Source organism: Puma concolor, chromosome D1 (assembly GCF_028749965.1).
Source record: "Puma concolor isolate L17-30 chromosome D1, mPumCon1.1.hap2, whole genome shotgun sequence".
In the NCBI taxonomy this organism is placed as follows: domain Eukaryota; kingdom Metazoa; phylum Chordata; class Mammalia; order Carnivora; family Felidae; genus Puma; species Puma concolor.
This window is the reverse complement of record NC_141676.1, coordinates 6,107,810-6,134,110: the sequence shown is the minus strand read 5'-3', so window position 1 is coordinate 6,134,110 and position 26,301 is coordinate 6,107,810. Positions and strand designations below refer to the sequence as shown.

The following is a 26,301-nucleotide window of genomic DNA, read 5'->3' as shown; positions in this document are numbered from 1 at the left end:
TGAAGTGGACTCAAGGCTCTGAGTTGTCAGTATAGAGCCCGATGTGGGGCTTGGACTCATGAACCAGGAGATCATGACCTGAGCCAAAGTCAGACGCTCAACTGACTGAGCCACCCAAGCACCACTTATTTTTATTTTTTTTAAAGTTTTAATCTGTAAGTAATTTCTACACCCAGCATGGGCCTCAAACACACAATCCTGAGATCAAGAGTTGCACACTCCAGTGACTCAGCTAGCCAGGTGCCTCAGATAGGAACACTTATGAAAAATACACAACCTCAATGTTGTTATCCTTCCTGAAATACTTAACAGTAAGTCCTCGATATTATCTAATTTATAGTTAGTTGAACTGGACTTTACAGAGAAGATTTTAATAGGTGGTGAATGGAAGAAAGGGAATGTGGGTTAAAGGAATAGAATATGCAAAAGCAGGGGGATGTACATAAGTGAAAGTGAAAGGTAATAAAGTGAAAGGTAATAAAAATCTGATTTGGGGATGTGGCAATGGAAGTGGAAAGGAAATGACAAAATGAGTCATTGCAGAGGAAAACTCAATGGAATTTTCCAGCTGAGGATTGCATATGTATCTTCTCTCTATTTCTGGTTAACAATGTTTGAGTGGATCTTATGAGCCATATAGAACTTGCAGGCCAAGTGTTATTCTCAGCTAGTGTTTGTTAAATAAAATTTTATTGGCCAACAGCTACATCCGTTCATTTTCACATTATCTATGAGAGCTTTCACCCTATAATGACACAGTTGGGTAGTTGCAACAGAGACCCTATGGCCTTCAAAGCCCCAGAATATTTACTGTCTTGCTTTTATAGGAAAAGTTTGCTCAGCCCTGATCTAGAAGAAACTGGTTTCTGGGTTTAGTACCCTCAGAAGACTGTGTTGAATGTATAGATTAGGAACAGCCATAGTTATGAATCAGAAGCTTTGGAATTTGTTTTGCTCTGTCTTTATCATTCACTCCATAGCTTGAGAAAGTAAGTTTCTCTAAGAATTCCTTTTTCCGTTTGTTACCTTGTTTATTGTCTTTTTCCTCCCACCCCCGCCCCCAACTAGAACTTAAACTCCGTGAAATTAGAGATCTTGTGGTTTTTTTGTTCACTACTCTATTCCCAGGGCCTGGATCAATGCTGGATACTTGGTAGGCACTCAGTAAATAATTGCTGAATAAATAATTATTGCCTTAGTCTTTTTGCTTCTCTTCTGCACTAGACACATTTAGAGCCTTTTGAGAGAATAAGAATGATATGTCTGTAGATGGCAATGATGCTGTTAACGTAAATGTGTTATACTTTTTTCCCAACAAAGTTTAGAAAACCGCTTCATTGATACAATGGAGTAGTAAGCAGCAATTAAAACTAGTAACTACGAAGACGCTAGAAATGTGGAACCATGTTTAGATGGGTCAAAATCTTACATGCACACTGCCTGTCTAAATTATATGTGGATATAGACAAAGACTGCAAGATAATACCAACATGAAATCATTGTTTTCAGACAGTGGGTTTTGGGGTGTTTTTTTTCTCTCCAAAATTTTCTTTAATACTATTGTTTCCTCATGTTTTCAATAATGATTTTAAAATAAATAATTTTTCCATGTTTCTTTGCCTGCCCCTACCTCTGTACCATGTCCAGATATATAACCTTTAGTGTAGATCACAAATAATGCAGTAATCAGAAATAGGGGCTCATATTGAATCTCAGCATTGGAAAGGTTGATGGGTATTATGGATAGGTGTTTGTTTCACTTTATCCCATCATAAATTGTTACAGTATTCTTCCCAGCAGGAAGTATGCCTGTAAGCATCCTTGGTTAGAGCCTGATTTGAGGCTTACATTTAGACAAAACTCCTCTTATTTAAAATAGAACATGAATAGGCAAGGTGGAAAGGAGTGGTTGGGTAAGAGTGTGTTTCTGAGAGCGTGTCCCTTCTTTCCTCTTGGTCTGAGATGCACATTCTGGCTAGCTTTTCCTCTGTGCCTTAGAAAGGCAGTATTTCCTTTTGGCTGCACTCATTTGGAGTTCATTTGGTTTTCTTCCCATTTCACTTTCAGACTGCCTTTGAAAACATGGATAGGTCTTTTCTTTGTATCTCAGTTTTTCCATGTGCAAAATTGTTCTCTCTGTATCTCCCAAGAATATGATGAGTTTCCAATAGGTGTTTGTGTTTGTTCTACCAAACTACATTTCTAGGTTATATATAGCATTGCAGCCATTGCCTCGAGGCTTCATCTGAGTGTCTTGTTAGGAGCTGGAATTCTGCAGTACAAAACAAAATACAGAGGGATTCCACAATCTTACCTCCCAAGTTTAACCAATGGGAAGATGATGAAGTACCTTTTCGCATTTAATTCAAAGTAAAAGTCAACATCCTTCTAAGTAGTCTACAAGAGCCTACCTAAAATGACTCCCTGCCTCTCTTACTAATTTGATCACCTGCTGCTTCCTCATAGGTGCCTCCATTCTGTCAACAGAAATCTTGCCCTTCCTGGAAAATGTCAGACATGACCTGCTTCTTTGTCCTGCCTCTGCTGGGTAGATACACAGTTCATTCTTGCTCTTCCTCTAAGTGTTTGCCTAAGGGTCACTTTCCCAGTTAGGTCTGCCCTGAGCCCCCTGCCCCCGTATCATTCCTACCTCTTTTTGTACATAGCACTTGTCAACTTCTAACACACTTTTTATATATTTTCTATATATTTTTTATATATTTTTTATGTATTTTATATTTCCTTATAAAATATACTTATTGTTTACTATCTCCTCCACTCTCCCAACTAGAATGAAAGCTCCTCTGTGAGGGCAAGGGGTTTTGCTGTTGGATCCCTAGTGGTTAGATATGGGTCAGTTGTATGGTAAGCGCTTAGTAAATATTTGTTGAATGAGTGAAGTGGCTAGGACACTGAGTTTCACCTTCTACTTGGAATCTTCTTACTTATATGACTGTTACACCATACTACCTTGACCCCAGGGATACTGTTGTTCCCTTTTTAAAAAAATTTTTTTTAATGTTTATATAATTTTCGGGAGAGAGAGAGCGAGGCAATGTGAGAGGACACAGAATCTGAAGCAGGCTTCAGGCTCTGAGCTGTCAGCTCAGATGCAGGGCTCAAACTCATGAACCATGAGATCATGACCTGTGCTAAAGTTGAATGCTCAACTCACTGAGCCACCCAGGTGCCCCTGTTTTTCCCTTTAATAAGCAAAAAGGAAAACACCTTCTCTTGGTCCTGCTTTGGCATAACTGAGATTGGCTAGAGATCTCCAGGAAATGTTTTAGTACCAAGACCAATAGAGAAATGAGTACAGAAAATGTCAGAAGTACAACAGTCTGGCTTATGGTATATGGCTCTTGACTCTGCATAACTAGCTTGCAGGACCTATCCTAGTCTACCCACTTATAAAAAATCTAATTCTAGCATTAAAAAAAAAAAAAAAATATATATATATATATATATATATATATATATATATATATATATATATATATATTTAGAAAGAGAGAACAACTGGGGGAAAGGAGCAGAGGGAGAGAGACAAAGAGAGACAATCCCAAGTAGGCTCCATGCTCAGCACAGAGCCTGACACGAGGCTTGATCTCATGACCCTGGGATTGTGACTAGAGCCAAAATCAAGAGTTGGACACTCAACCGACTGAGCCACGCAGCTACCCCTCTAATTCTAGCTTTGAAGGGCAAGTATTGATGTCCTTGATGTCCTGCACATGATACCATCTCATAGTCTCCTACTAAGGAGCTGCTTTCTTACAACTTACAATGAGACCAAGAGAACATCTGTATTCTAGTTTGAGTGTTGTATTAGTCATTGTGGGCTGCCATGACAAAACAACAAACATTCATTTTCTCATAGTTTTGGAGACTGGAAATCCAAGATCAAGGTGCTGTAAGGGCTGGTTTCTATTAAGACCTTTCTTCCTGACTTGGAGGCAGCCACCTTCTCACTGTGTCATCACATGGCCTTTCCTCTGTGCACACAGAGAGAGAGGGAAAGAGATGGATCTTCGGTGTCTCTTCTTATAAGGACATTAATCCTACCGGATTAGGGTCTCATTCTTATGATTTCATTTAACTTTACCTCCCTAAAGGCCCTGTCTCCAAATATAGTCACATTGGAGGTTAGGCCATCAACATATGAATTTGAGGAGGGAGATACACAATTCAGTCCATAGCAAGTGTCATTTCTTTTACTGGAACAAATAACATTATGCTTCAGATGAGATGCCAAACCCATGTTAGATTCAAGGGATAGCCTGTACCTTGTCCTCATGAAGCTCAGTTTATACAGGAGACAGAGAAGGGTGATAAGTACTGTAGGGGTGTATACATGTGTCAAGGAAAGCTTCTTTGGTTTTTTTTTTTTTTTAAATTTTTTTCAACGTTTTTTATTTATTTTTGGGACAGAGAGAGACAGAGCATGAACGGGGGAGGGGCAGAGAGAGAGGGAGACACAGAATCGGAAACAGGCTCCAGGCTCTGAGCCATCAGCCCAGAGCCTGACGCGGGGCTCGAACTCCCGGACCGCGAGATCGTGACCTGGCTGAAGTCGGACGCTTAACCAACTGCGCCACTCAGGCGCCCCAAGGAAAGCTTCTTTGGGATGGTCGTGTATATTCTTGCACGTCTTTAAATAAATATATCCATGGTTTGTGCATAATAGCATAAAATATAGTAATATGAGGAAATCACGCATACAGTGACAAGAAGGCAGTTTCTTCGAACTCTAGGGCAAACCCTCTTTGTCTTCGCCTGGCTTTAGTCCTTTCAGCTATGGTTACTCCAGCCCCTCTTCTCAACCTCTACTTCTCAGACATTTAACTGTGTTAATTTAACAACCAATGATTTTCCTTTTCATACTCTATTGAAAATTACTGACTTTTTTTTTTCTTATTTGTTTTCTTCAAGTTGAGTTGAACCTTTGGTTCTCTTTCCTTATCTCTTAGCTTTCTCCAAAGGCAATTCCTGGTGTTAAGTGAAAACTATCCCTGTCAGAGCCTACTGTTTGCCATTAATAAATGATAAAGGAGGTTGTCAGACAACAGTAATACTCTGTTTATGAAACTGCAATTACTGATGCAGCATTTTGTGAAGTTCTTACTATATAAATGGCATAAGTGGTTTGATACGTTATGACTCCAGAGAATTCCTTACATAATCAGCCAACATTTTCTCCTCTCAGGGGGATACATATAACATTAAATTAAGTTGGTCTTGGTTGCCATACACTTTAAACTGAGCTGGTTTTCCTGCCTGTGCTCAGACACGTTTATGAGAGTATAATTGATTTCTCTAACAGCATGGAGTTAGAGGGAGTAGCCTTTTCCTCCACTGGTCTCACTGATGATTCATGGTCTTGAAATAATCAAAAAGCACTTATTGCATGCCTTATTGTTTCATGATCTTTTGATAAAGTACTAAAGCTCTTACCAAATGCCTCCTGATTTTAATGGCATGTCTTTACTTCTTTTTTTCTTTTAATACCATTTTAGAGAGAGAGCATGCACTCATGCACATGAGTGGGAGAGAGGGGCAGAAGGAGAGAAAGAGAGAGGAAAAAAACCCCAACATTCAAGCAGGCTCCACACTCAACTCAGAGCCTGAGATGGGGCTTGATCTCACAATCCCAGGATCATGACCTGAGCCAAAATCAAGAGTTGGGTGCTCAACCAACTGAGGCACCATGTCTTTACTTCTTAGCACACTCCACAAAATACTCACTCTCTGTGATCCTTCTCTTTTTGGATGCTTCTGTGCCCAGCTCTTTGTCTCTGATGTTTCTGGTCCTTGGGTTGTAAACTTCCCCAGACAGGTGACCTGCTGACATGTAAACTGAGCTTATTTTCAATTACTTCTATAATTTTGTAGTAGAGGCTTTTAAAAAGTTATTAAATATCTTTTTTGTTTTCTATTATCCTTCCTTTATCTTTCTATTCCAAATGTGCTTGTTCATTCACCCATCTCTTCTGTCCTTCCATCTAACATGTATTGAACATTTACTAGGTGTTCGTTGTTGTGGGACTTTCTTGGTCTTCTTGATTGTAGTGCTGGCCTTATATATTTTTGGTTTCTTTATTCCATTTTTTTCTATCCTCATGTGGAATATTCCCTAATACTCTGCTAACTGTCCATTGTAATTATTAAAGTTAATTTCTTCTGTAGATGGTTCTCTTTTTTATTAGCTGTATAATTTTATATTGCTTTTTAAATAGGTCCATCACAGGGGCACCTGGGTGGCTCAGTCGGTTGGTTAGGCGTCCAACTTCAGCTCAGGTCATAATCTCACTGCGCGTGAGTTTGAGCCCCACATTGGGCTCTGTGCTGACAGCTCAGAGCCTGGAGCCTGCTTCCAATTCTGTGTCTCTCCCACTCACACTCTTTTTCTCTCAAAAATAAACGCTAAAAAATTCAAATAGGCCCATCACAAAGGCTATGATATGAACAGGAAATAAATGTGATTTTTCACCTTTTTTCTTCTTTCCCATTATTACTAACTGACTCATGGTAACTTCAGAAATGGAGAAACTCACTGTGAAATAGAAATACAATACCAGCCACACATGTACTTTAAAAAAAACAAACCCAAAACAACTTTTTGAGATCTGACTCATATACCATGGAATTCACTCATTGAAAGTATATAATCCATTGACTTTTTAAAAATATTTGTTTATTTTTGAGAGAGACAGACAGAAGAGGAGTGGGAGAGGGGTGGAGAGAGAGCGAAACACAGAATCTGACGCAGGCTCCAGGCTCCAGGCTCCAGGCTCCGAGCTGTCAGCACAGAGTCCGACTCCGGGCTCAAACCCACGAACCGTGAGATCATGACCTGAGTTGAAGTCAGATGCTTAACCAGCTGAGCCACCCAGGTGCCCCAATCTGTTGGCTTTTAGAATATTTACAGATATATGTACTTTAAATTTTCTAATAGCCACACAACAAAGGGAAAAATAAACTGGTGAAATTAATTGATCAGTATAAAAGAAATTTCCACTGTTTCTTTGACCTTGGACCATAAAAGAGAACATAAAATGCAGTCGATAGTCTTTTGAGAGGATAGAAGAGTTGGCAAAACATTTCACTTGGTCGTGTAGCTTTCCCATTCGTACACCTATCCTATATACATGGGTGGACTTAATTGATACTAAGCACCTCTTTTTCTCATTTCTCACAAATGACTATAATGTTGGCTTTTGTATCCAGTTTGTCCCAGGAAGTGTTCAGTTTTTTCAAGGAGGATGTAAAGGTATAGTGTTCTCTTTTACTGGCCTGTTGATCTGCACTTTATTTTCTGCATGCTTACCTTTCCCTACAGACTTTTTACAACAAAATTAAAAACCATATAAACAATTTGAAAGTATGAAAAGTGATAGTAACTTCAGTTGCCCAGAAATGTTAGGTAATTAGTTACTGTCATTTTAATATTTGGAGCTGACCGTGTTACCTTTAACAGTTTGGGCGATTCTTCAAAAGACAAAGCAGTTTAACTGTAAAACTCAGCAATTCTACTCCTAGGTACAGCAGTCTCCTGTTATCCAAGGGGATACTTTCCAGGACCCCAGTGGATACCTGAAACCATGGAGTGTACTGAACCTTATGTATACTGTTTTTCCTATACATATATACCTGTGATAAAGTTTAATTTATACATGAGGCACAGTAACAACAATAACTAATAATAAAATAGACAACTATAATAATATACTGTAATAAAAGTTATGTGAATGTGGTCTCTCTCAAAATATCTTTTTTTGGGCAGAGGGGAGCAGAGAGAGAGGGGGGCAGAATCCCAAGCAGGCTCCATGCTGTCAATGTGCAGCCCGACTTGGGGCTCCCTGATCTCCGTAAGATCATGATTTGAGCTGAAAACAAGAGTTGGAGCAGCACGCCTCTCTCAAAATATCTTATTGTACTGTACTCCCCCTTCTTGTGATGATGTGAGATGATAAAATGTCTACATGATGAGATGAAGCGAGATGAATGACATGGTTATTATGATGTGGTGTTAGGTAACTAACTATTGACTTTCTGACAGTACACCAGAGGAAGATCATCCACTTTTGGACCATGGTTCACTGCAGTTAACTGAAATCGTAGAAAGCATAACCATGGGTAAGTGGGGGGGAAGGGGGGGGAGTCCTGTGTGTACTTAAGAAAGATGAAAACGTGTCCATATAAAACGTATATGTGAGAGTTCATAGCAGCATTACTCATAATAGTTAAAAAGTGGAAATAACCCACATGTCCATCAACTGATGGATAGATAAATAAAATGTCTATCTATACAGTAGAATTTATTTGCCAAAAAAATGAAGTAAAGATTAAGGTACAACATAGATGAGCTCTGGAAACATTATGCTCAGTGAAAGGAGCCAGTCACATATTATATGATTCTATTTATATGAAGTTACCAGAATAGGAAAATCTGTAGAGTTAGAAAACAGATTAGTGTTTGCCAAGGGCTTGTAGAATTGAGGGGAAATGGGGAGTGACTGCTAGCTGATGGGTATGGGGTTTCTTTTTGGGTTGAATAAAGCCTTCTAAAATGGATTGTGGTGATGGTTCCAGAACTCTGTAAATACACTAACAAAAATTGAATTATAAAATTTAAGTGAATGAATTGTATAGCATGTGAATTATATCTTAAAGAAGTTTTTTTTAAAAGAACTGATAAGCAAGAATTCTCAGTAAGTTCTCAGTAAATGGTAGTTCTCATCTTGTCCACATTTTTTCACTTCTTTCTTTTTTTAAATTATTCCCCCTCAAATAAAAATAAAAGTAAATAAAAGCTAAAAGCCTTCCTTTTTCTCTGTAATAATCTTCTTTAGCCCAAATTTCAATGCTTCCTGACCACCCTACCAACCATGTTTAGCACTTTTCGTATGTAGTTTATATTATTGTTCTTTTAGAAATTTGTACTTTGTAGATTTCATTAGACAGTGAGACCCTGGAGAGAGACAGTATTAGGGGTTAATGTTTTATCAGAGGCTATGGTTAAGTGCATTGTAAGTATTCCATCATTTAACCCTACAGTAACCTTATGAGAGTTATTGTTTCCACAGATAATAGGTAGCAAGGGTACGAGTCGAACCTAGATCTGTTTGGCTCTAAAGACTGTATGCAAGTCCATGTCCTTAACAATTGTACTACTCTATCTTTTTGTAATCCCCACAGCTACAGACACAGTGGTGCAGTCTGTATAGATAGTTGTTAATTGTTGCGTACTCTGATGCTTCTCCAGCTTTTTCCCTGAAATACTCAGAGAGAGATGAAAATGTATCTCTAGGGGTCTTTTACAGTCCAAAGACTGCCTGCTACAACCACAACATTTCTTTGAAATCTTATGCTTAATCTTTTTTTTTTTAATATTTACTTATTTTGAGAGAGAAGGAGGGAGAGAATCCCAAGCAGGCTCTGCGCCATCAGTGTGGAGGCAAGGTGGGGCCTGATCTGACAAACCATGAGATCGTGACCTGAGCCTAAATCAAGAGCCAGATGCTTAACTGAGCCACCCTTATGTTTAGTCTTGAAAAATTGTTTAAATTCAGCATTTTGTGTGTGTGTTCAGATATAAAATTCATCCCTTCCTATCCCCCTTACCTCTGATTCCAAGTGAAATTGTTTTTGGAGTCCTATTTATCTGGTGTGATGGTGGTGCACCAAGGTATATATATATTACTTTCAGAAGCAAAATTGTATAATCTGCTTCTTGGTTTCAGATACTATTCCCTAATACTATGTATCCAGCACTGACTTTTCCTCTTAACCACAAATTCATATATCCAAGTGCCTATTTGACATCTGCCTGTGGATGTTCAATTGGCATCATAAATTTAGCCTAACTAGCAAAGAACTCTTGATTCTCCCTACAACTCCAAACTTATTTTTCCTCTAGTTTTCCCCGTTTCAGCAAATGGCACTGTCATCCACCCAGTTGCCCAAGTCTAACACAGGAATTGTCATAGATTCTTCTTTTTTATACTAACCATATCTAACATATTAGCAAGATCTGTTGATTCTACTTCTAGGATGTCTTAAAACCATCCTGATCTCTCATGTTTCCTTTGCTTTCCCTGTAGTCCAAGTCAACACCACCTGCATTGTGCAGTAGCCACCTACCTGATCTGCTTCCACTCTTTCCCTTTACAATTGTGTACACAGCCAGTGCGGTCTTTTTTGAAATGCAAATCTGATTATTTTACTTTCCTGCTTAATACCCTCCAATAAAACCCAAACTTATTATTATGGCCTATAGGCTTTTGCCTACCTCTTCAGTTTTATCTCTTAGCCCTTCACCTAATCTGGTTCATTACATTTCTGTCACCCTGGCGTTTTCTCTACTTTTTGGAGAGAAGTTCATTCTGTCCTTAGGACCTTTGCACTTGGAGTTCTCTTTGCCTAGAGTGCTTTTTTTTTTTTTAAACGTTTTTTATTTATTTTTGGGACAGAGAGAGACAGAGCATGAACGGGGAAGGGGCAGAGAGAGAGGGAGACACAGAATGGGAAGCAGGCTCCAGGCTCTGAGCCATCAGCCCAGAGCCCGACGCGGGGCTCGAACTCACGGACCGCAAGATCGTGACCTGGCTGAAGTCGGACGCTTAACCGACTGCGCCACCCAGGCGCCCCATAGAGTGCTTTAATCTCAGATGTTACATGGCTATCTCCTTTGTGTCTTCAGATCTCAGCTCAGATAGGCCTTCCCTGGCTGCTGGACTTGAATTTGGCACACTGTTAATATATTATTTTAACATTTGTTACATATCCTATCTGAAATTATCCTGTTTATTTTTGTCTCCCCCCAAAAGATTGTAAGTTGTACAGAAGAGGGATTGTACGGTCTTAATTATTACTGTATCCCAAGTGCCTGAATAGTTCCTGGCATACAGTAGGTTCTTAATATCTATTTGTTGAATGACTGATTCCTTTTCTCATGGTTATAGAGCCAGTGTAAGTGTTGGAGCTGTGGTGAACTGAGAGTGTATGGACCGTACTGAGTTAGAAACTGAAAGCCATCAGAGTTGCTGGTGTTCGTATATTCATAGCAGACTGAATCATTATAATCCCAAACTGGAAACAACCCAAATGTCCATTGATAGATGAACAGATAAACAAATTGGGCTCCATACAATAGACTATTATTTGGCCATTAAAAGGAATGAAGCGCTGGAGTGCCTGACTGGCTCAGTTGGATGAACATGCAACTTTTTTTTTTTTTTTAACGTTTATTGTTAGAGAGAGAGAGAGAGAGAGAGCAGGGGAGGGGCAGAAAGAGAGGGAGACACAGAATCTGAAGAGCATACGACTCTTGATCTTGGGGTTATGAGTTTGAGGTCCACTTTGGATATAGATATTACTTAAATAAATAAAAACTTTTTATAAAAAAAAGAATGATGTAACATGAATGAACCTTGAAAACATTATGCTGAGTAAAAGGAAGCCTTACACAAAAGAGCCATTTATATGAAATTTTAGAAAAGACAAATCTAGTCTGTAGTGACAAAAATGTGGGGCGTCTGGGTGGCTCAGTTGGTTAGGCGTCCGACTTCGGCTCAGGTCATGATCTCACAGCTCGTGAGTTCGAGCCCCACATTGGGCTCTGTGCTGACAGCTCAGAGCCTGGAGCCTGCTTCCCATTCTGTGTCTCCCTCTCTCTCTGCCCCTCCCTCGCTTGTGCTCTGTCTCTCTCTGTCTCTCAAAAACGAATAAATGTAAAAAAAAAAAAAAAATTTATAGTGACAAAAATGTTTAACTGGGGCCAGACATGGGAATAGTTTGACTCGGATGAGACACAAAAAACCTTCTGGGGTTTGGGAAATGTTCTGTCTTGAATATGGTGGTGATTGCACAAGTGTGTACATTTGTCAAAGCATCAAAATGTACTGTTAAAACGGGTCCATTTTATTGCATATAAACTATACCTCAGTAAAGTTAAAAAACTTCTGGTCTCTGCATCTAAGTGCATTTTGGATTTCTTTTGTCTTACTTTTCTACTTTTTGAGCCAATAACTTTAAATTTCAAGATCTCCTAGCTGTCTGCTGACTCATCCTAGACATGCAAGCATTCTTGTTTCTGAATCAGTACCAACATTCTTTGGGTCTCCTGTCCTCTAACTTTAGTTGGCAGAGCATCTTTTTAATTTCAGTGCTATTGGTAATTTTCAGATGGAACTTGCCATCAAGGCTAGTTGGATTTCAATTCCAAAGAACAATTTCTTTCAATGGAAATATGGCTGTTTTACAATAAACAAGAAAATATTTGTAGTTCATTTGGCTTGATAGGAAGACATAAGAAGTGTACATTTTAAACTCTCAGTTCTGGGGTGCCTGGGTGGCTCAGTTGGTTAAGCATCCCACTTTGGCTCAGGTCATGATCTTGTAGTTTGTGGGTTCGAGCCCCACATCAGATTCTGTGCTGACAGCTCAGATCCTGGAGCCTGTTTCAGATTCTGTGTCTCCCTCTTTCTCTACCCCTCCCCTGCTCGTTTGCACTCTTTCTGTCTCTCTCTCAAAAGTAAATAAATATAAAAAAATTTTTTTAAATAAACTCTCAGTTCTTTTAGATATGACTTGTATATATTTTTAATGAGGTATAATTGACATACTAGTTTCAAGTATACAGCATGAACATTTGATATTTGTATATGTTGCAAAAATGGTTACCACAGTAAATCTAGTTTAACATCTATCATCATTTTTTTTAATATATGAAATTTATTGTCAAATTGGTTTTCATATCTATCATCATTTTGATCATAGTAGACTTACCACTTCAGAAATCTTATTCTTTATGATTCATCCTTTACTGTCAACATAATGGGTGAACTAGAAGCTATTTACATTGAGATATGGTAGCTAGAAGACTGTCTAATAGTCAAACTCTTGCTCTGACATTATACTTTATTTGTTATCAAACATATTTTCATCTTGTTTTTCTTTCCTTTAGTTCATAGAATCATCTAGTCCTTTCTTCCTTTATTAAGACTTTTTGAGGGGCACCTGGGTGGCTCAGTCGTTAAGCATCTGACTTTGGGTCAGGTCATGATCTAACAGTTCGTGAGTTTGAGTCCCACATTGGGTGAATTCGAGCCCTTGGTGAATTCGAGCCCTACTTCAGGTGAGCTCAAGCCCTGCATTGGGTAAAAAACACAAGCCCTGCTTCTCTTTCTGTCTCTGCCCCTTGTGAGATTCTCAGTCTCTCTCTGTCCCTCACTCAGTTGCGCCCCCTTTTCAAAAAAAAAAAAAAAAGACTTTTTATACACAAGTGAAATATGACTACAGCCTTATAAAATATTTAGGCCATACACAGAATATAATGTGAAAATCCTGGCAAAGCTCTCTCACTTCTCCCTGCTCCTCAGACAAAATCACTATTAAGAATTTGGCATGTATTCTTCTAGATCTTTTCCCAAGCATTCACATACAATATATATACACAGATTCACATAAATATTTTACAGAAGTAGAATCAGTATGAATTGATTAGCTTACTCTTCCTGAACAAGGTATCTTGGAGATTTTTCCATTTTTTAGTACTTAAAGGTCTCTCTCATTCTTTTTCTCTCTCTTTTTTTTAAGATTTTATTTTTAAGTAATCTCCACACACAGCATGGGGCTGGAACTCAGAATCCCGAGATCAAGAGTTGCACTCTCCAATGATTGAACCAGCCAGGTGCCCTTCTTTCATTCTTTTTAATGGCTATGTAGTATTCCACAGAATGGACCAAACACAGTTTATTTAACTAATACCCTAAATACTTAGTTTATTTTAGATTAATGTAAATAAATTTGTGGTTGTAGCGTTTTTCATTTTTTGTTCATTTGTATAATTATACTACTTTAAGTTTATTTATTCATTTTGAGAGAGAGGGGGAGTGAGGACAAGCAGGCTCTGCACTGTCAGCGTGGAGCCTGATGTGGGTGTGGAACTCATGAACTGTGAGATCATGACCTGAGCCGAAACCAAGAGTCAGGCACTCAACCAACTGAGCCACCCAGGTGCCTCTATTTCTTTTTTTTTTCATTTTTTTCATTTATTATTTTTTTTCTAATTTACATCCAAGTTAGTTAGCATATAGTGCAACAATGATTTCAGGAGTAAATTCTTTAATGCCCCTTGTCCATTTAGCTCATCCCCCCTCCCACAGCCCCTCCAGCAACCCTCAGTTTGTTTGCTATATTTAATTGTCTCTTATGGTTTGTCCCCCTCCCTATTTTTATATTATTTTTGCTTTCCTTCCCTTATGTTCCTCTGTTTTATCTTTTAAATTCTACATATGAGTGAAGTCATGGTATTTGTCTTTCTGTGACTAATTTCGCTTAGCATAATACACTCTAGTTTCATCTACATTATTGGAAATGGCAAGATTATGTTATTGGAAATGGCAAGATTTCATTCTTTTTGATTGCTGAGTAATATTCCATTATACATATATATGTGTGTGGGTGTGTGTATATATATACATATATATATGTACATATATATATACATATATATGTACATATATATGTACATATATATGTATATACATATATATACACATATATATACATATATATACGTATATATATACACACATACCCACACATATATATACATATATATGTACATATATATGTATATGTATATATATGTACATATATGTGTATATACATATATATACACACATATATGTACATATATATATACATATATATATACACACACATACCCACACACACCCACACCCATACACACACACACACACATGCACACACACCACATCTTCATCTGTTGATGGACATTTGGACTCTTTCCATACTTTGGCTATTGTCGATAGCCCTGCTGCTATAAACATTGGGGTGCATGTACCCCTTCAAAACAGCACTCCTGTATCCTTTGGATGGGTCGTAGGGTAGTTCTGTTTTTAATTTTTTGAGGAACCTCTATACTCTTTTCCAGAGTGGCTACACCAGTTTGCATTCCCACCAGCTATACTACCTTTTTTTTTAAATTTTAAGCTTATTGAGGTATGGAGTACTTCACTGATGTTTTAATGTTGGGACACTATTTGAAATCTTTGCTTTGGAAGAATAGGTTAAATGTAAGTTCTGTGTGACCGTAGGTCTTAATTAGCCTTATGTCTTCAGGGCTTTCTTTTTAGGTGTGATTATAAAGCAACAGCACTATAAGTAGTTGCAAAATTATCTTACAGTTTTTAATTACCTAGTTAGTTCAAAACAAGCATACATGGCTAAGGATTAGAACTAGATTGATATAAGAAATCAGCTGTTGGTGGTAATGGTTGCTCTAGGTTAATATTTTCTCGTTGAGCTGGAGTCAAGCATATGTGAAAAATGTTTTCTCTCTCCATTGGTGTGTGTGTGTATGTGTTTTAATTTGATATCCTGTCAGTGCACATCATCGCTGTGGAAGTTTCAGTCAGCCTCTGTTGATGACCAGCTGTTGCTAGTTTATTAGCAAACACACACCAAAAGGCTGCTTCTTCATATTTTCTTTTCCAGGATGTAGGCAGATGTACAAATAGGAAAAATTCTGATATTGAAGCAGAATTAGAAAGTTGCATTTTAAGCAGATGTGTTTGAGTATCTCAAAATCCCCATGATATAAGTGTGTTTTCTCAGCTCTACTTTTGGGCAAATAGAGGGGTGGAGAGCAGGCTGACGTTTGTTTTAACCACCCAAGGAGGTTACCCAAACTGCCTTCATGTTAGGTTTTGACGGCTTACTTAGTTACGAAACAGTCGGAGGACGCTGTTTTCTTTCATATTAACTGACCTCGTTGTTAACCTCATCTTTCCTCCCCCTCTTCCTTTTTTCAGTTTCTGATTTGTCATTCTAATTTGTTATCACGCTATAGAGTGAAGGTACTGCAGTTGGTAGAAATCATTACATTTCTCTGTGGGTTTAGTTGTCTTGGCTTTGAGCTTGCTTTCTCTTAGGATTTTATGAAACAAACAGTATAGGTAGCCCATCATGTCTGAGAGTTTTCATTCCTTTTACTTTATTGTGATTAAGATGAATTTTAAAAGAGAGGTGCCTGGGTGGCTCTTTCGGTTGGGTGTCTGAATTTGGCTCAGGTCATGATCTCATGGTTCATAAATTCGAGCCCCACTCGGGCCCTGTGCTGACAGCTTGGAGCCTGGAGCCTGCTTCAGTTTCTGCGTCACCCTCTCTCTCTCTGCCCCTTCCCCACTTGTGCTTTGACTCTCTGTCTCTCAAAAGTAAATAAACATTAAAAAAATGAACATTAAAACAAAGATTAATTTTAAAAGAAAACCATTTCCTCTATTTAAGAATTGCCTTTGGGGCGCCTGGGTGGCGCAGTCGGTTAAGCGTCCGACTTCAGCCAGGTCACGATCTCGCGGTCCGGGAGTTCGAGCCCCGCGTCGGGCTCTGGGCTGATGGCTCAGAGCCTGGAGCCTGTTTCCGATTCTGTGTCTCCCTCTCTCTCTGCCCCTCCCCCGTTCATGCTCTGTCTCTCTCTGTCCCAAAAATAAATAAACATTGAAAAAAAAAAAAAAAAGAATTGCCTTTGGAAGAAGTTGGAAATTCTAGAACTTGGTTGCAAAGGAGCGTTTAACTATTTGTTACAAATGAGTCTTCTTGGATCCTATGAAAGCCAGATCCCATGGAAGTGTCTCTTATTGGTAGTGTATAACTAGATAGATACCTTTAGCGGGAACAATTCTATACTTTAGGGTAATGCAGCAAAAGCTTCAGAAGGCAATGGGTAAAGTGAAGGAACAGAGTTAAAAAGCAGACCTGGCCCACGGATTTTGTTCCCTGACGAAGCATTTGCCTTATCTACCTTATGTCATTTCTTTGCCTTTCATCATTAGATATTAAGTTTACTGTGAATGAATGAGATTGTGCTTATAAGAGGGTTCCAGTGTCTACCAAGAAGGTGTTTGTAAATATGAAGAATTATATATTATCTTCCTTAAGGATGACAGATTTCTAGTAGAACTGGCTTTGATTTGTCCTTAGAGTATAGCTCTTAGGAGACAGGAATTTAATTTTTGTTTTTAATGTTTATTTTCAAGAGAGAGAGAGAGAGACAGAATGTGAGCAGGGGTGGGGCAGAGAGAGAGGGAGACACAGAGTCCGGAAGGAGGCTCTAGGCTCTGAGCTGTCGGCACAGAGCCCGACGCGAGGCTCTAACTCACAAACGGTGAGATCATGACCTGAGCCAAAGTCAGACATTTAGCCGACTAAGCCACCCAGGCGCCCCAGGAGACAGGAATTTTAATAATTCAACAAATATACATTAGGTATTACTATATGTCAGGCATTTTGTAGGTTTTGGGAATAGAGGGATGAACAAAATAGATAAATTTCTCTGCCCTCATGAAAATTAGGTTCTAGCTGTGGAGACAGCTACTAAATAACAAAACACAAAATAGTATAGTTTGTTAGTGACAAATGCTAAGCATAAAAATAAAGCAGCGAAAAAAGTCAGGATGTTACAGGGGAGGTAGTGTGGGTTAGTTATTATTGTAACTGGTTTCTTTTTTAAAACTGCATATTATTTTATATATTCACAAGCATTGTTCTGAGAAGGGGTCTGTTGGCTTCTGCATTCTACCAAAGGGACTCATGACAAAGGAAAGGTTAAGAACCCTGCAGTAGAGGGTCAGCCATCTGACTTTGTGTGATTAAAAGATGTTTATCCCTGTGATAGTGATGAGGTAGACTTTTCCATGTTGATTTTCTTTTTTTTTTTTTAATTTTTAAAAGTTTATTTTGAGCCAGAGCCCACACGTATGTATGTGCACAAGTAAGGGGCAGAGAGAGAGAGAGAGAATCCCAAGCACCATGTCAGCGTGGAGCCAGATATAGGGCTCGATCTCACTCTCACAAACCGTGAAATCATGACCTGAGCCGAAATCAAGAATTGGATGCTTAACCAACTGAGCCACCCACACACCCTGATTTTCATATTGTATTGGGTAATGTGGCTTTTCATGTTTTCTTTAAATGATTTGAAGACGTCATTTCTTTTTTGAGGCTAGTTTGTAGGACAGGGATTTTTCCATTTGTGCTCTGTAGAACCCCAGAATACCCTGAAGTTTTTCTGGAGACCCTGGGGTCATTTTTTTTTTTTTTTAATGTTTAGTCATTCTTGGGGAGAGAGAAAGAGTGTGAGCAGAGGAGGAGCAGACACACACACACACACACACACACACACACACACACACACACACACAGAATCTGAAACAGGCTCCAGGCTCTGAGCTGTCCCTCAGACAGGGCCCGATGCAGGGATCAAACTCATGAACCGCAAGATCATGACCTGAGTGAGCCCAAGTCGGCGCTCAACCAACTGAGCCACCCAGGTGCCCTGACCCTGGGGTCATTTTAAATTTATGCCTAGATCCTTCTTATCTAGATTAGTCTAAACAAGTTAATCAGAGGCCTGGCCTTGAGCAGGTATAACAGTACAGAACAGATTGAAGTGTTTGTGCATATTTATGGGACGTAAATAACATATGCAAAAAGTATGTGCGCCACTGATTTACACCTCAGGTGTGTGCCATCAAATCTGTGTGACACAGAGGCTTGTATAAAGGTATACTGTATAAAGGTAAGAATTTCTGAACTTGGGGGCGCCTGGGTGGCTTAGTCAGTTGAATGTCTGACTTTAGCTCAGGTCATGATCTCACGATTCATGGGTTTGAGCACCGCATCCGCATCCAGCGGTCTGCTGTCAGCATGGAGCGGGCTTTGGATCCTCTGTCCCCCTCTTTGCCCCTCCCCCGATCGCACATGCTCGCATACTCTCTCTCTCTCTCAAAAATAAGTAGACATAAAATTTTTAAAAAATTTCTGAGCTTGTTCCTCTTTTATCTTTCCCACTTTTTTTGAGCATCCATGTCAGAATACAAATTAAAAAACAAATGAAAACATTGCTTGCCCTCATGCTTGGGGAAGTACAGACAATTGAATAATCAATCATAGTATGTTGTGATAAGTGCTAGAATAGATAGAGATAGGCCCAAGTTTGAGTGAGAACACAAAAGTGTGACACCTCCCCCAAGTGGGACTGAGGGATGGTCCCGAAGGCTTCCTGCATCGTTGGCATCAGAACTGAGATGAGAAAAAGACCATAGCCTTGCTATGTTGCTGGATGCTTTTCCTTTGCTCTCTTCTGAGGGAAGATACTTCTTTAGTTTAATGTTTATTTATTTTTGAGACAGAGAGAGACAGAGCATGAACAGGGGAGGGTCAGAGAGAGAGGGAGACATAGAATCCAAAGCAGGCTCCAGGCTCTGAGCTGTCAGCACAGAGCCCAACGCGGAGCTCGAACTCACAGACCGTGAGATCGTGACCTGAGCTGAAGTCAGATGCTTAACTGACTGAGCCACCCAGGCACCCCTAAAGTGCTTCTTTATTTTTTTTTTAATTTTTTTAATGTTTATTTATTTTGGAGACAGAGAGAGACAGAGCATGAATGGGGGAGGGTCAGAGAGAGAGGGAGACACACAAGCAGAAGCAGGCTCCAGGCTCCGAGCTGTCAGCACAGAGCCCAACGCGGGGCTCGAACTCACGGACCATGAGCTCATGACCTGAGCCGAAGTCGAAGGCTCAACCGACTGAGCCACCCAGGCGCCCCAGTACTTCTTTATTTTAATGCAGAATTGGGAGATGCCCTCTGGTACACTGCCTTTTTCTGTAGCCTACAAGCCATATCTTTTTAAGGAGTTCAAAGAAATCACAAGAATGATAATATTTTGTGACGTGAAAGTTATATGAAATTCAAGTTTACATATCCATAAATTAAACTTTGTTGGAACACAACAACTGCGCTCATCTGTATTGTCTGTGGCTACTTTTTTTCTCCTTAAAACTATAGAGTATTTGCAACAGAAATGGCACAATCCACAAGGCCTCAAATATTTAGGCCCTTTATAGAAAAGGTTTTGCCAACTCCTGCTTTAATGCTGTCAATGCCCTACTGAAAAGCAGGAGGCTGAAAACTTGATAGTAGTCAAAGGAATGCATAAAATCCTGTTATCTTCTGTTAGCTGCTAGTTGCAACTAGCATGTATAGAAACTGAGACTTTTCCTATCTGCCACTAAAACATAATGCATACACACCTCAGTGCACAGTAACAGGCGTTTACATCATTCTTGTTTTGTCTATTTTGAATTTGTTTATGGGGGAATTTTTAATGTTTTTCAAAAAGATTTAGTGTGAGTCAAAATGAATACAGAATGTGCTTGTTTGAGGAGTAGGAAGTATGGGGTTCGCTTTCGGTTGTGTTGTAAACTAACCAGGGGACATTAGGAAAGTCCTTTAACCTGCCTACAAGTCTCTAAATGATAGGGTTGATTGGTGAGTAAATTAGTCACTAGGCATCTTTCAGCTTATTAAAGACATTGCTGCATTGTGGAAGGAGCATGCACTTTGGTGTCAGACAGATTTATGTGAATCCTGGCTCTGTCACTTGCTGCTAATATGCCCTTGAGCAACTTACCTAAACTGTGTGTGCCTTAGTTCTCTCATCTAAAAATGTGGTTATAAGAATGACCCTGGAGGCGGGCTCTGTGTGGACAGCTCAGAGCCTGGGGCCTGCTTCGGATTCTGTGTGTCTCTCTCTCTGCCCCTCCCCCTCTCATGCCCTGTCTCTCTCTCTGTCAAAAATAAATAAACATTAAAAAAAAAAATTTTTTTTAAAGGAGGGGGGCACCTGGGTGGCTCAGTCGGTTGAGCGTCTGACTTCAGCTCAGGTCATGACCTCGCGGTCTGTGAGTTTGAGTCCTGAGTTGGGCTCTGTGCTGACAGCTCAGAGCCTGGAGCCTGCTTTGGATTCTGTGTGTGTGTCTCTCTCTCTCTCTCTCTCTCTCTCTCTTTCTCTGCCCCTCCCCCACTCATGCTCTGTCTCTCTCTCTCTCTCTCTCTGTCAAAAATAAATAAACATTAACAAAAAAAATTTTTTTTGTTTTTAAAGAATGACCCTGTAGGGCACCTGGGTTGTTCAGAGGTTAAGTGTCCAACTTCGGCTCAGGTCATGATCTCGTGGTTCCTGAGTTCGTGCCTGCTTCAGGTTCTGTGTCTCCTTCTCTCTCTCTGCCCCTCCCCCGCTCTCGCTCTGTCTCTGTCTCTGGAAAATAAACATTTAAAAAATTAAAAAAAAAAAAAAAAAGAATGACCTTGTAAGAATTAAATGAGATTGTGTTCTTAAAACTCCTGGCACCAATAAGTGTTTAATGATTATTATCAGTCTGTGGACTCCTATTATATATTAGGAGACATTTTAAAAAGCAAAAAAGATTTCCCGGTAGTTTGTTTTAATGATTTATTAAAAGCCCATCAACTGTGACTTAATACATTTGCAGTTTTGCTGGTAACTGGTTTCCTAAAATACTAAGTTTTTTGAACTAAGACTTTCCCTGAGTGATACATTTTCTAGCTCTGTTTTAACTTGAACTGGCATATAGAGTGTCTATCTTCGTACATTCAATCACATTGTCATTTCCCATGCTCGAGACAGATGATAGTAGGGAAAAGAGATTTTGTGTGTCATGCCATCTTTCCTCTGTACTAACTACTTTTTCCCTTTCCACTTGTTCTCAATAATTGATTGAGTTGTTTAATGAATAATTTTAATTCCCCTTAGGAAGGTTAGTTTTGGTGAGAGAGAAGACAGACCGAGAAGTTCTAATGTTTGCTAAATGTAATTTTTGGTGGTATAAAGGTAACATAGTTCTAGAGACCTTATTGAATTATCAGTCAGGGGGCACCTAGCTGGCCCAGTCGGGAGAACATGCAACTCTTGATCTTGGGGTCGTGAGTTTGAGCCCCATGTTAGGCATAGATATTACTTAAACAACAACAATGGTAGCCCTGGATTATCAGTCAGGACACTGCATTTTATATCTTTGAATAACTTTCTTTTGATCTTCATCTATAAAAGTCTAATGAATACTAATTATATACTTTAAATAAAACCAACGTATAAAATATTTGTGTTTATGATTTGTATATGCTTAATGAGAAAAAGATATGGGGTTCCACTAAATAGCCAACTCTCCTGGTAGAATCAAGATAATTATTTGAATTACATGTAACTATGTAAGATCATATCAATGTATATAGTAAGCTAGGCAACTATTAGACTGTAGTTAAGAGCACAGGCTTTGGAGTCCTGTATTATGGCTGTGGTTCAAGGCCTGGCTTGCCATTTACTTATTAGCTGTGTGTGGTCTGACTTCCTTATGGGAATAGTAATACTCAGGGTGGTTGTGAAAATGAAACAAAATTATACATGTGAAGTGCTTAGCATGGTGCCTGATGTACAGTGAGTGCCTCCATCATATCTATTGTCGTTAGATTATTTTAGAGGTCTCTGCAATGTTTTGCTATCTTTAAATATGGAACTGAAACTTCCCTATCTCTCAGGTTTCATTTTTTTGTTACCTAGCATCAAGCTGTAGCCATAGTGAGTTAGTGGTAGTTTCCCTAAAGTTTCATAGCCTCTTTCTTTTCTCTATATCTCCTTAAGCTCTGTCTGCTTAGAACACCTTTCTCCTTTTTCTGCTTTTTCTTGCATTGCTATCCTTCAGAACTCAGTTCAAGGGACATCTCCATGAAGCCTTCTTCACCCCCAGTCTTGTGTTTCCATGGAGTCTTATGCATGGCGTTCTGCCTCCCACATTACATTGTAGGAAACTATTTACTTGCTACCGCTCTATCAGACTGTGAGCCCCTTACGGGCGAGGCTTTCTACACAGCTTTGGAAATACCCTATGGTGGCGGACAAGACAGAACTATTCTCAGGGTATGTGCACCCTAGTGGGGAAGACAGATACTTAAATGATCATGAGTGTACACTGTGCTGCAGTAGAGCACAGAATGCAGTGGAGTGTGTAACAGGGGTTTGGACCTTGTCTGGACACATCAAAGAAGCCTTTTTGTCCTAAGGAAGTGATATTTACTTAAATTGAAACTGACAGATGTGTAGGAGTTAGCTAAGTCAAAAGAGAGAAGAGTTCCTGGAGGAGAAGCTGCATGGATGAGGTGACTTTGGACAAGTGCTTCAGTTTCCTCATTTGTAAAATGAGGATAATATCACTACCTCATAGGGTTGTTGTAAACATAAAGACTATTTTCAGTCCTTATCTTCCAATTAGTATTTCTGAAATGAAGCACAATCACCCATTCAGGCTAGTTTTGAGCCCGTGTTTTCTTTCTTTCTTTTTGTTTTAAATTTTATTATTTTTTAAAATTTACATCCAAATTAGTTAGCATATAGTACAACAATGATTTCAGGAGTAGATTCCTTAATGCCCCTGACCCATTTAGCCCCTTCCCCCCCACACCTCCTCTAGCAACCCTCTGTTTGTTCTCCATATTTATGAGTGTCTTCTGTTTTGTCCCCCTCCCTGTTTTTATATTATTTTTGTTTCCCTTCCCTTATGTTCGTCTGTTTTGTCTCTTAAAGTCCTCATATGAGTGAAGTCATATGATATTTGTCTTTCTCTGACTAATTTCACTTAGCATAATACCCTCCAGTTCCATCCACATAGTTGCAAATGGCAAGATTTCATTCTTTTTGATTGCCGAGTAATACTCCAGTGTGTGTGTGTGTGTGTGTGTGTGTGTGTGTGTGTGTGTGTGTGTGTGTGTATCTTATTATCCATTCATCCATTGATGGACATTTAGGCTCTTTCCATATTTTGGCTGTCGTTGATAGTGCTGCTATAAACATTGGGGTGCATGTGTCCCTTTGAAACAGCACACTTGTATCCCTTGGATAAATACCTAGTAATGCAATTGCTGGGTCTTAGGGTAGTTCTATTTTTAGTTTTTTGAGGAACCTCCATACTGCTTTCCAGAGTGGCTGCACCAACTTGCATTCCCATCTGAGCCTGTGTTTTATCATCAGATTGTTAAATGTGTAGATCCACTTTGCTTTTCCTAATAACCTTGTTCTTTACTTGTTCTAAGCCTTTCTTATTAAAAAAAAAAAATTATTCATTTGAGAGAGAGAGAGAGAGAGAGAGTCCCCAAGCAGGCTCCACATTGACAGCACTTGAGCCTGCCATAGGGGCTCAATCTCACTGGGTTTGTGAGATCATGACTTGAGCCGAAATCAGGAGTTGGATGCTCAACTGACTGAACTACCCAGGTGCTCCTTGCCTTTCTCATGTTTTAATGACAAGAACAAGGTTTTTTTTTTTTTTTTTTTTTTTTTATTTTAGAGATCATACTACCTTTCATTGTTGTATAAGTCTCACAGAGCGCAAAGCTTTTTAGGTCAATAAATGCTATCAGTCCTTCTTCAAGGAACAGAAACACCAACTCAATGACTTAAACACACAGACACTATTTCAGATAACAAGGAGTCTGGAGACAGGGTGACTCCAGTACTGGTTAATTTAGCAACTCAGCAAAGACATTGCTGTTCATTCCATCTTCCTGCCCTGCCATCTTCAGTGCATTCACTTGTCGTGGGTGGCTCCCCATGGTCTCAGGTAGTCTGTTGTGATTTCAGGTGACACAGATAGACATAAGACTATCCAGGGGATGAAGAGGGACTGTTCCTTTCCACGTCTCTCTTTCTCGATGGACATTTGGGTTGTTTCCACCTTTTGGCCATTGTGAGTACTGCTGCTATGAACTTCAATGTACAGTAAATTCTGTTTAAAATGCAGCATCATTTCATTAATACATAGACCAAATCTTGTTGCAAGTAAATTTCTATTTTTGGCATCATTTGATATAATGAAATTTCAGTATTTGAAATATTTCGAGATAGTACCTTGATGCTCGATGGAATTTGATCCCATATTAAAAAAAATATGAACCAAATAACTGAAAGTGATCTTAGAAATAATTGTATTCCGGGGCGCCTGGGTCGCGCGGTCGGTTAAGCGTCCGACTTCAGCCAGGTCACGATCTCGCGGTCCGTGAGTTCGAGCCCCGCGTCAGGCTCTGGGCTGATGGCTCGGAGCCTGGAGCCTGTTTCCGATTCTGTGTCTCCCTCTCTCTCTGCCCCTCCCCTGTTCATGCTCTGCCTCTCTCTGTCCCAAAAATAAATAAAAAACGTTGAAAAAAAAAATTTTAAAAAAAAGAAATAATTGTATTCCATCATCTATTTTGAGAGTAGATTCAGAGTGATTTTTAGGGTCAAAGGGCTAAGTCACATTAAGTAATTGAAAGTGAATGAGAGTATGCATTAGTCACTCTTATGAGTAGAGTTACCAGTGTATAATTTGTCTGTGTCTTATTCTAACTAAAATCTAATTATGCCTATGTAAGGAAAACAAAATGGAGCACTGGGATAGTTTAAGTATCAAAGTAATTTAAGAAGAAAACTATTCATTTTTGCTTGAAATATCTTGTCAGCTTTAGTGCTTGCATTTCAGATATTTGCCACTTACGTGTTAGTGTTCAGTCAGATTGACCAGTGGGGTTCTGTTTCTCATGCGCTATTTCCTGATTTCTTTTTTTTTTTTTTAATTTTTTAATGTTTGTTTATTTTGATAGAGAGAAAGAGCTCGAGTGGGGGAAGGGCAGGGAGAGAGGGAGAGAGAGAGAATCCCAAGCAGGCTCCATGTTGCCAACGTAGAGCGCAATGCGGGACTAGATTTCACAAACCGCACGACCGTGACCCGAACTAAAATCAAGAGTCAGACACTTAATGGACTAAGCCACCCAGGCACCCCTCTATTTTCTGATTTCTATCAACAGTGGCTTCACAGTTGAATACAGCTACCTCTGCCATATATAAGGAGATAATAAAGGACAGTTAACTTTCCATCTGAATAGAGGGGAGAGAGTATGCTATAGGATTATTGATGTTATTGCCCTGGCAAATTGCTAGCTTTGAATTTCTTCTTTTGCTTTTTTCCTTTTCTTTTTTTTCCCCTGTAGGCTCCATGCTCAACATGGGGCTGGAACTCACAACCCTGAGATCAAGAATCACATGCTCTACCAACTGAGCCAGCCAGGTGCCCCTGCTTTTTTCCTTAAAAAAATTTGTTTTTCTGATTGCAAAAGTAAAACATACTAGGAAAAAAGATTAGTAATTTCTAAAGTAGAAATTGGAAAAAAAATTAAGTAGAAATTGGAGGTTTCTTGGAGTCCTTCCCTGGGATAACCATTATTGATAGTTAGCTATACTAATTTCCCTCCATACTTCATGAAGGATACGTATATAACCATACGTATGCACATATATTTTCCCTCACAGAAATAATTTTGTATTGTACTTTCTCTTCTGTGACTTTCTTTGTTCACTGAACACTATGTCTTGTGTTAATTTAAGCCCT

General features: G+C 39.2%; 1 protein-coding gene and 1 long non-coding RNA gene across 3 annotated transcripts in view; both read left to right on the top strand.

Annotated features, from left to right (window-relative positions):
- Window positions 1–26,301, top strand: part of PACS1 (phosphofurin acidic cluster sorting protein 1) — a 155,645-nt gene that overhangs the window by 31,970 nt on the left and 97,374 nt on the right. The gene's annotated exons all lie outside the window — the stretch shown is intronic.
- Window positions 4,615–13,276, top strand: LOC147576366 (uncharacterized). The gene is made up of 2 exons (XR_015240711.1): window positions 4,615–8,136; window positions 9,408–13,276. It is a non-coding gene; the product is annotated as an uncharacterized LOC147576366 (long non-coding RNA).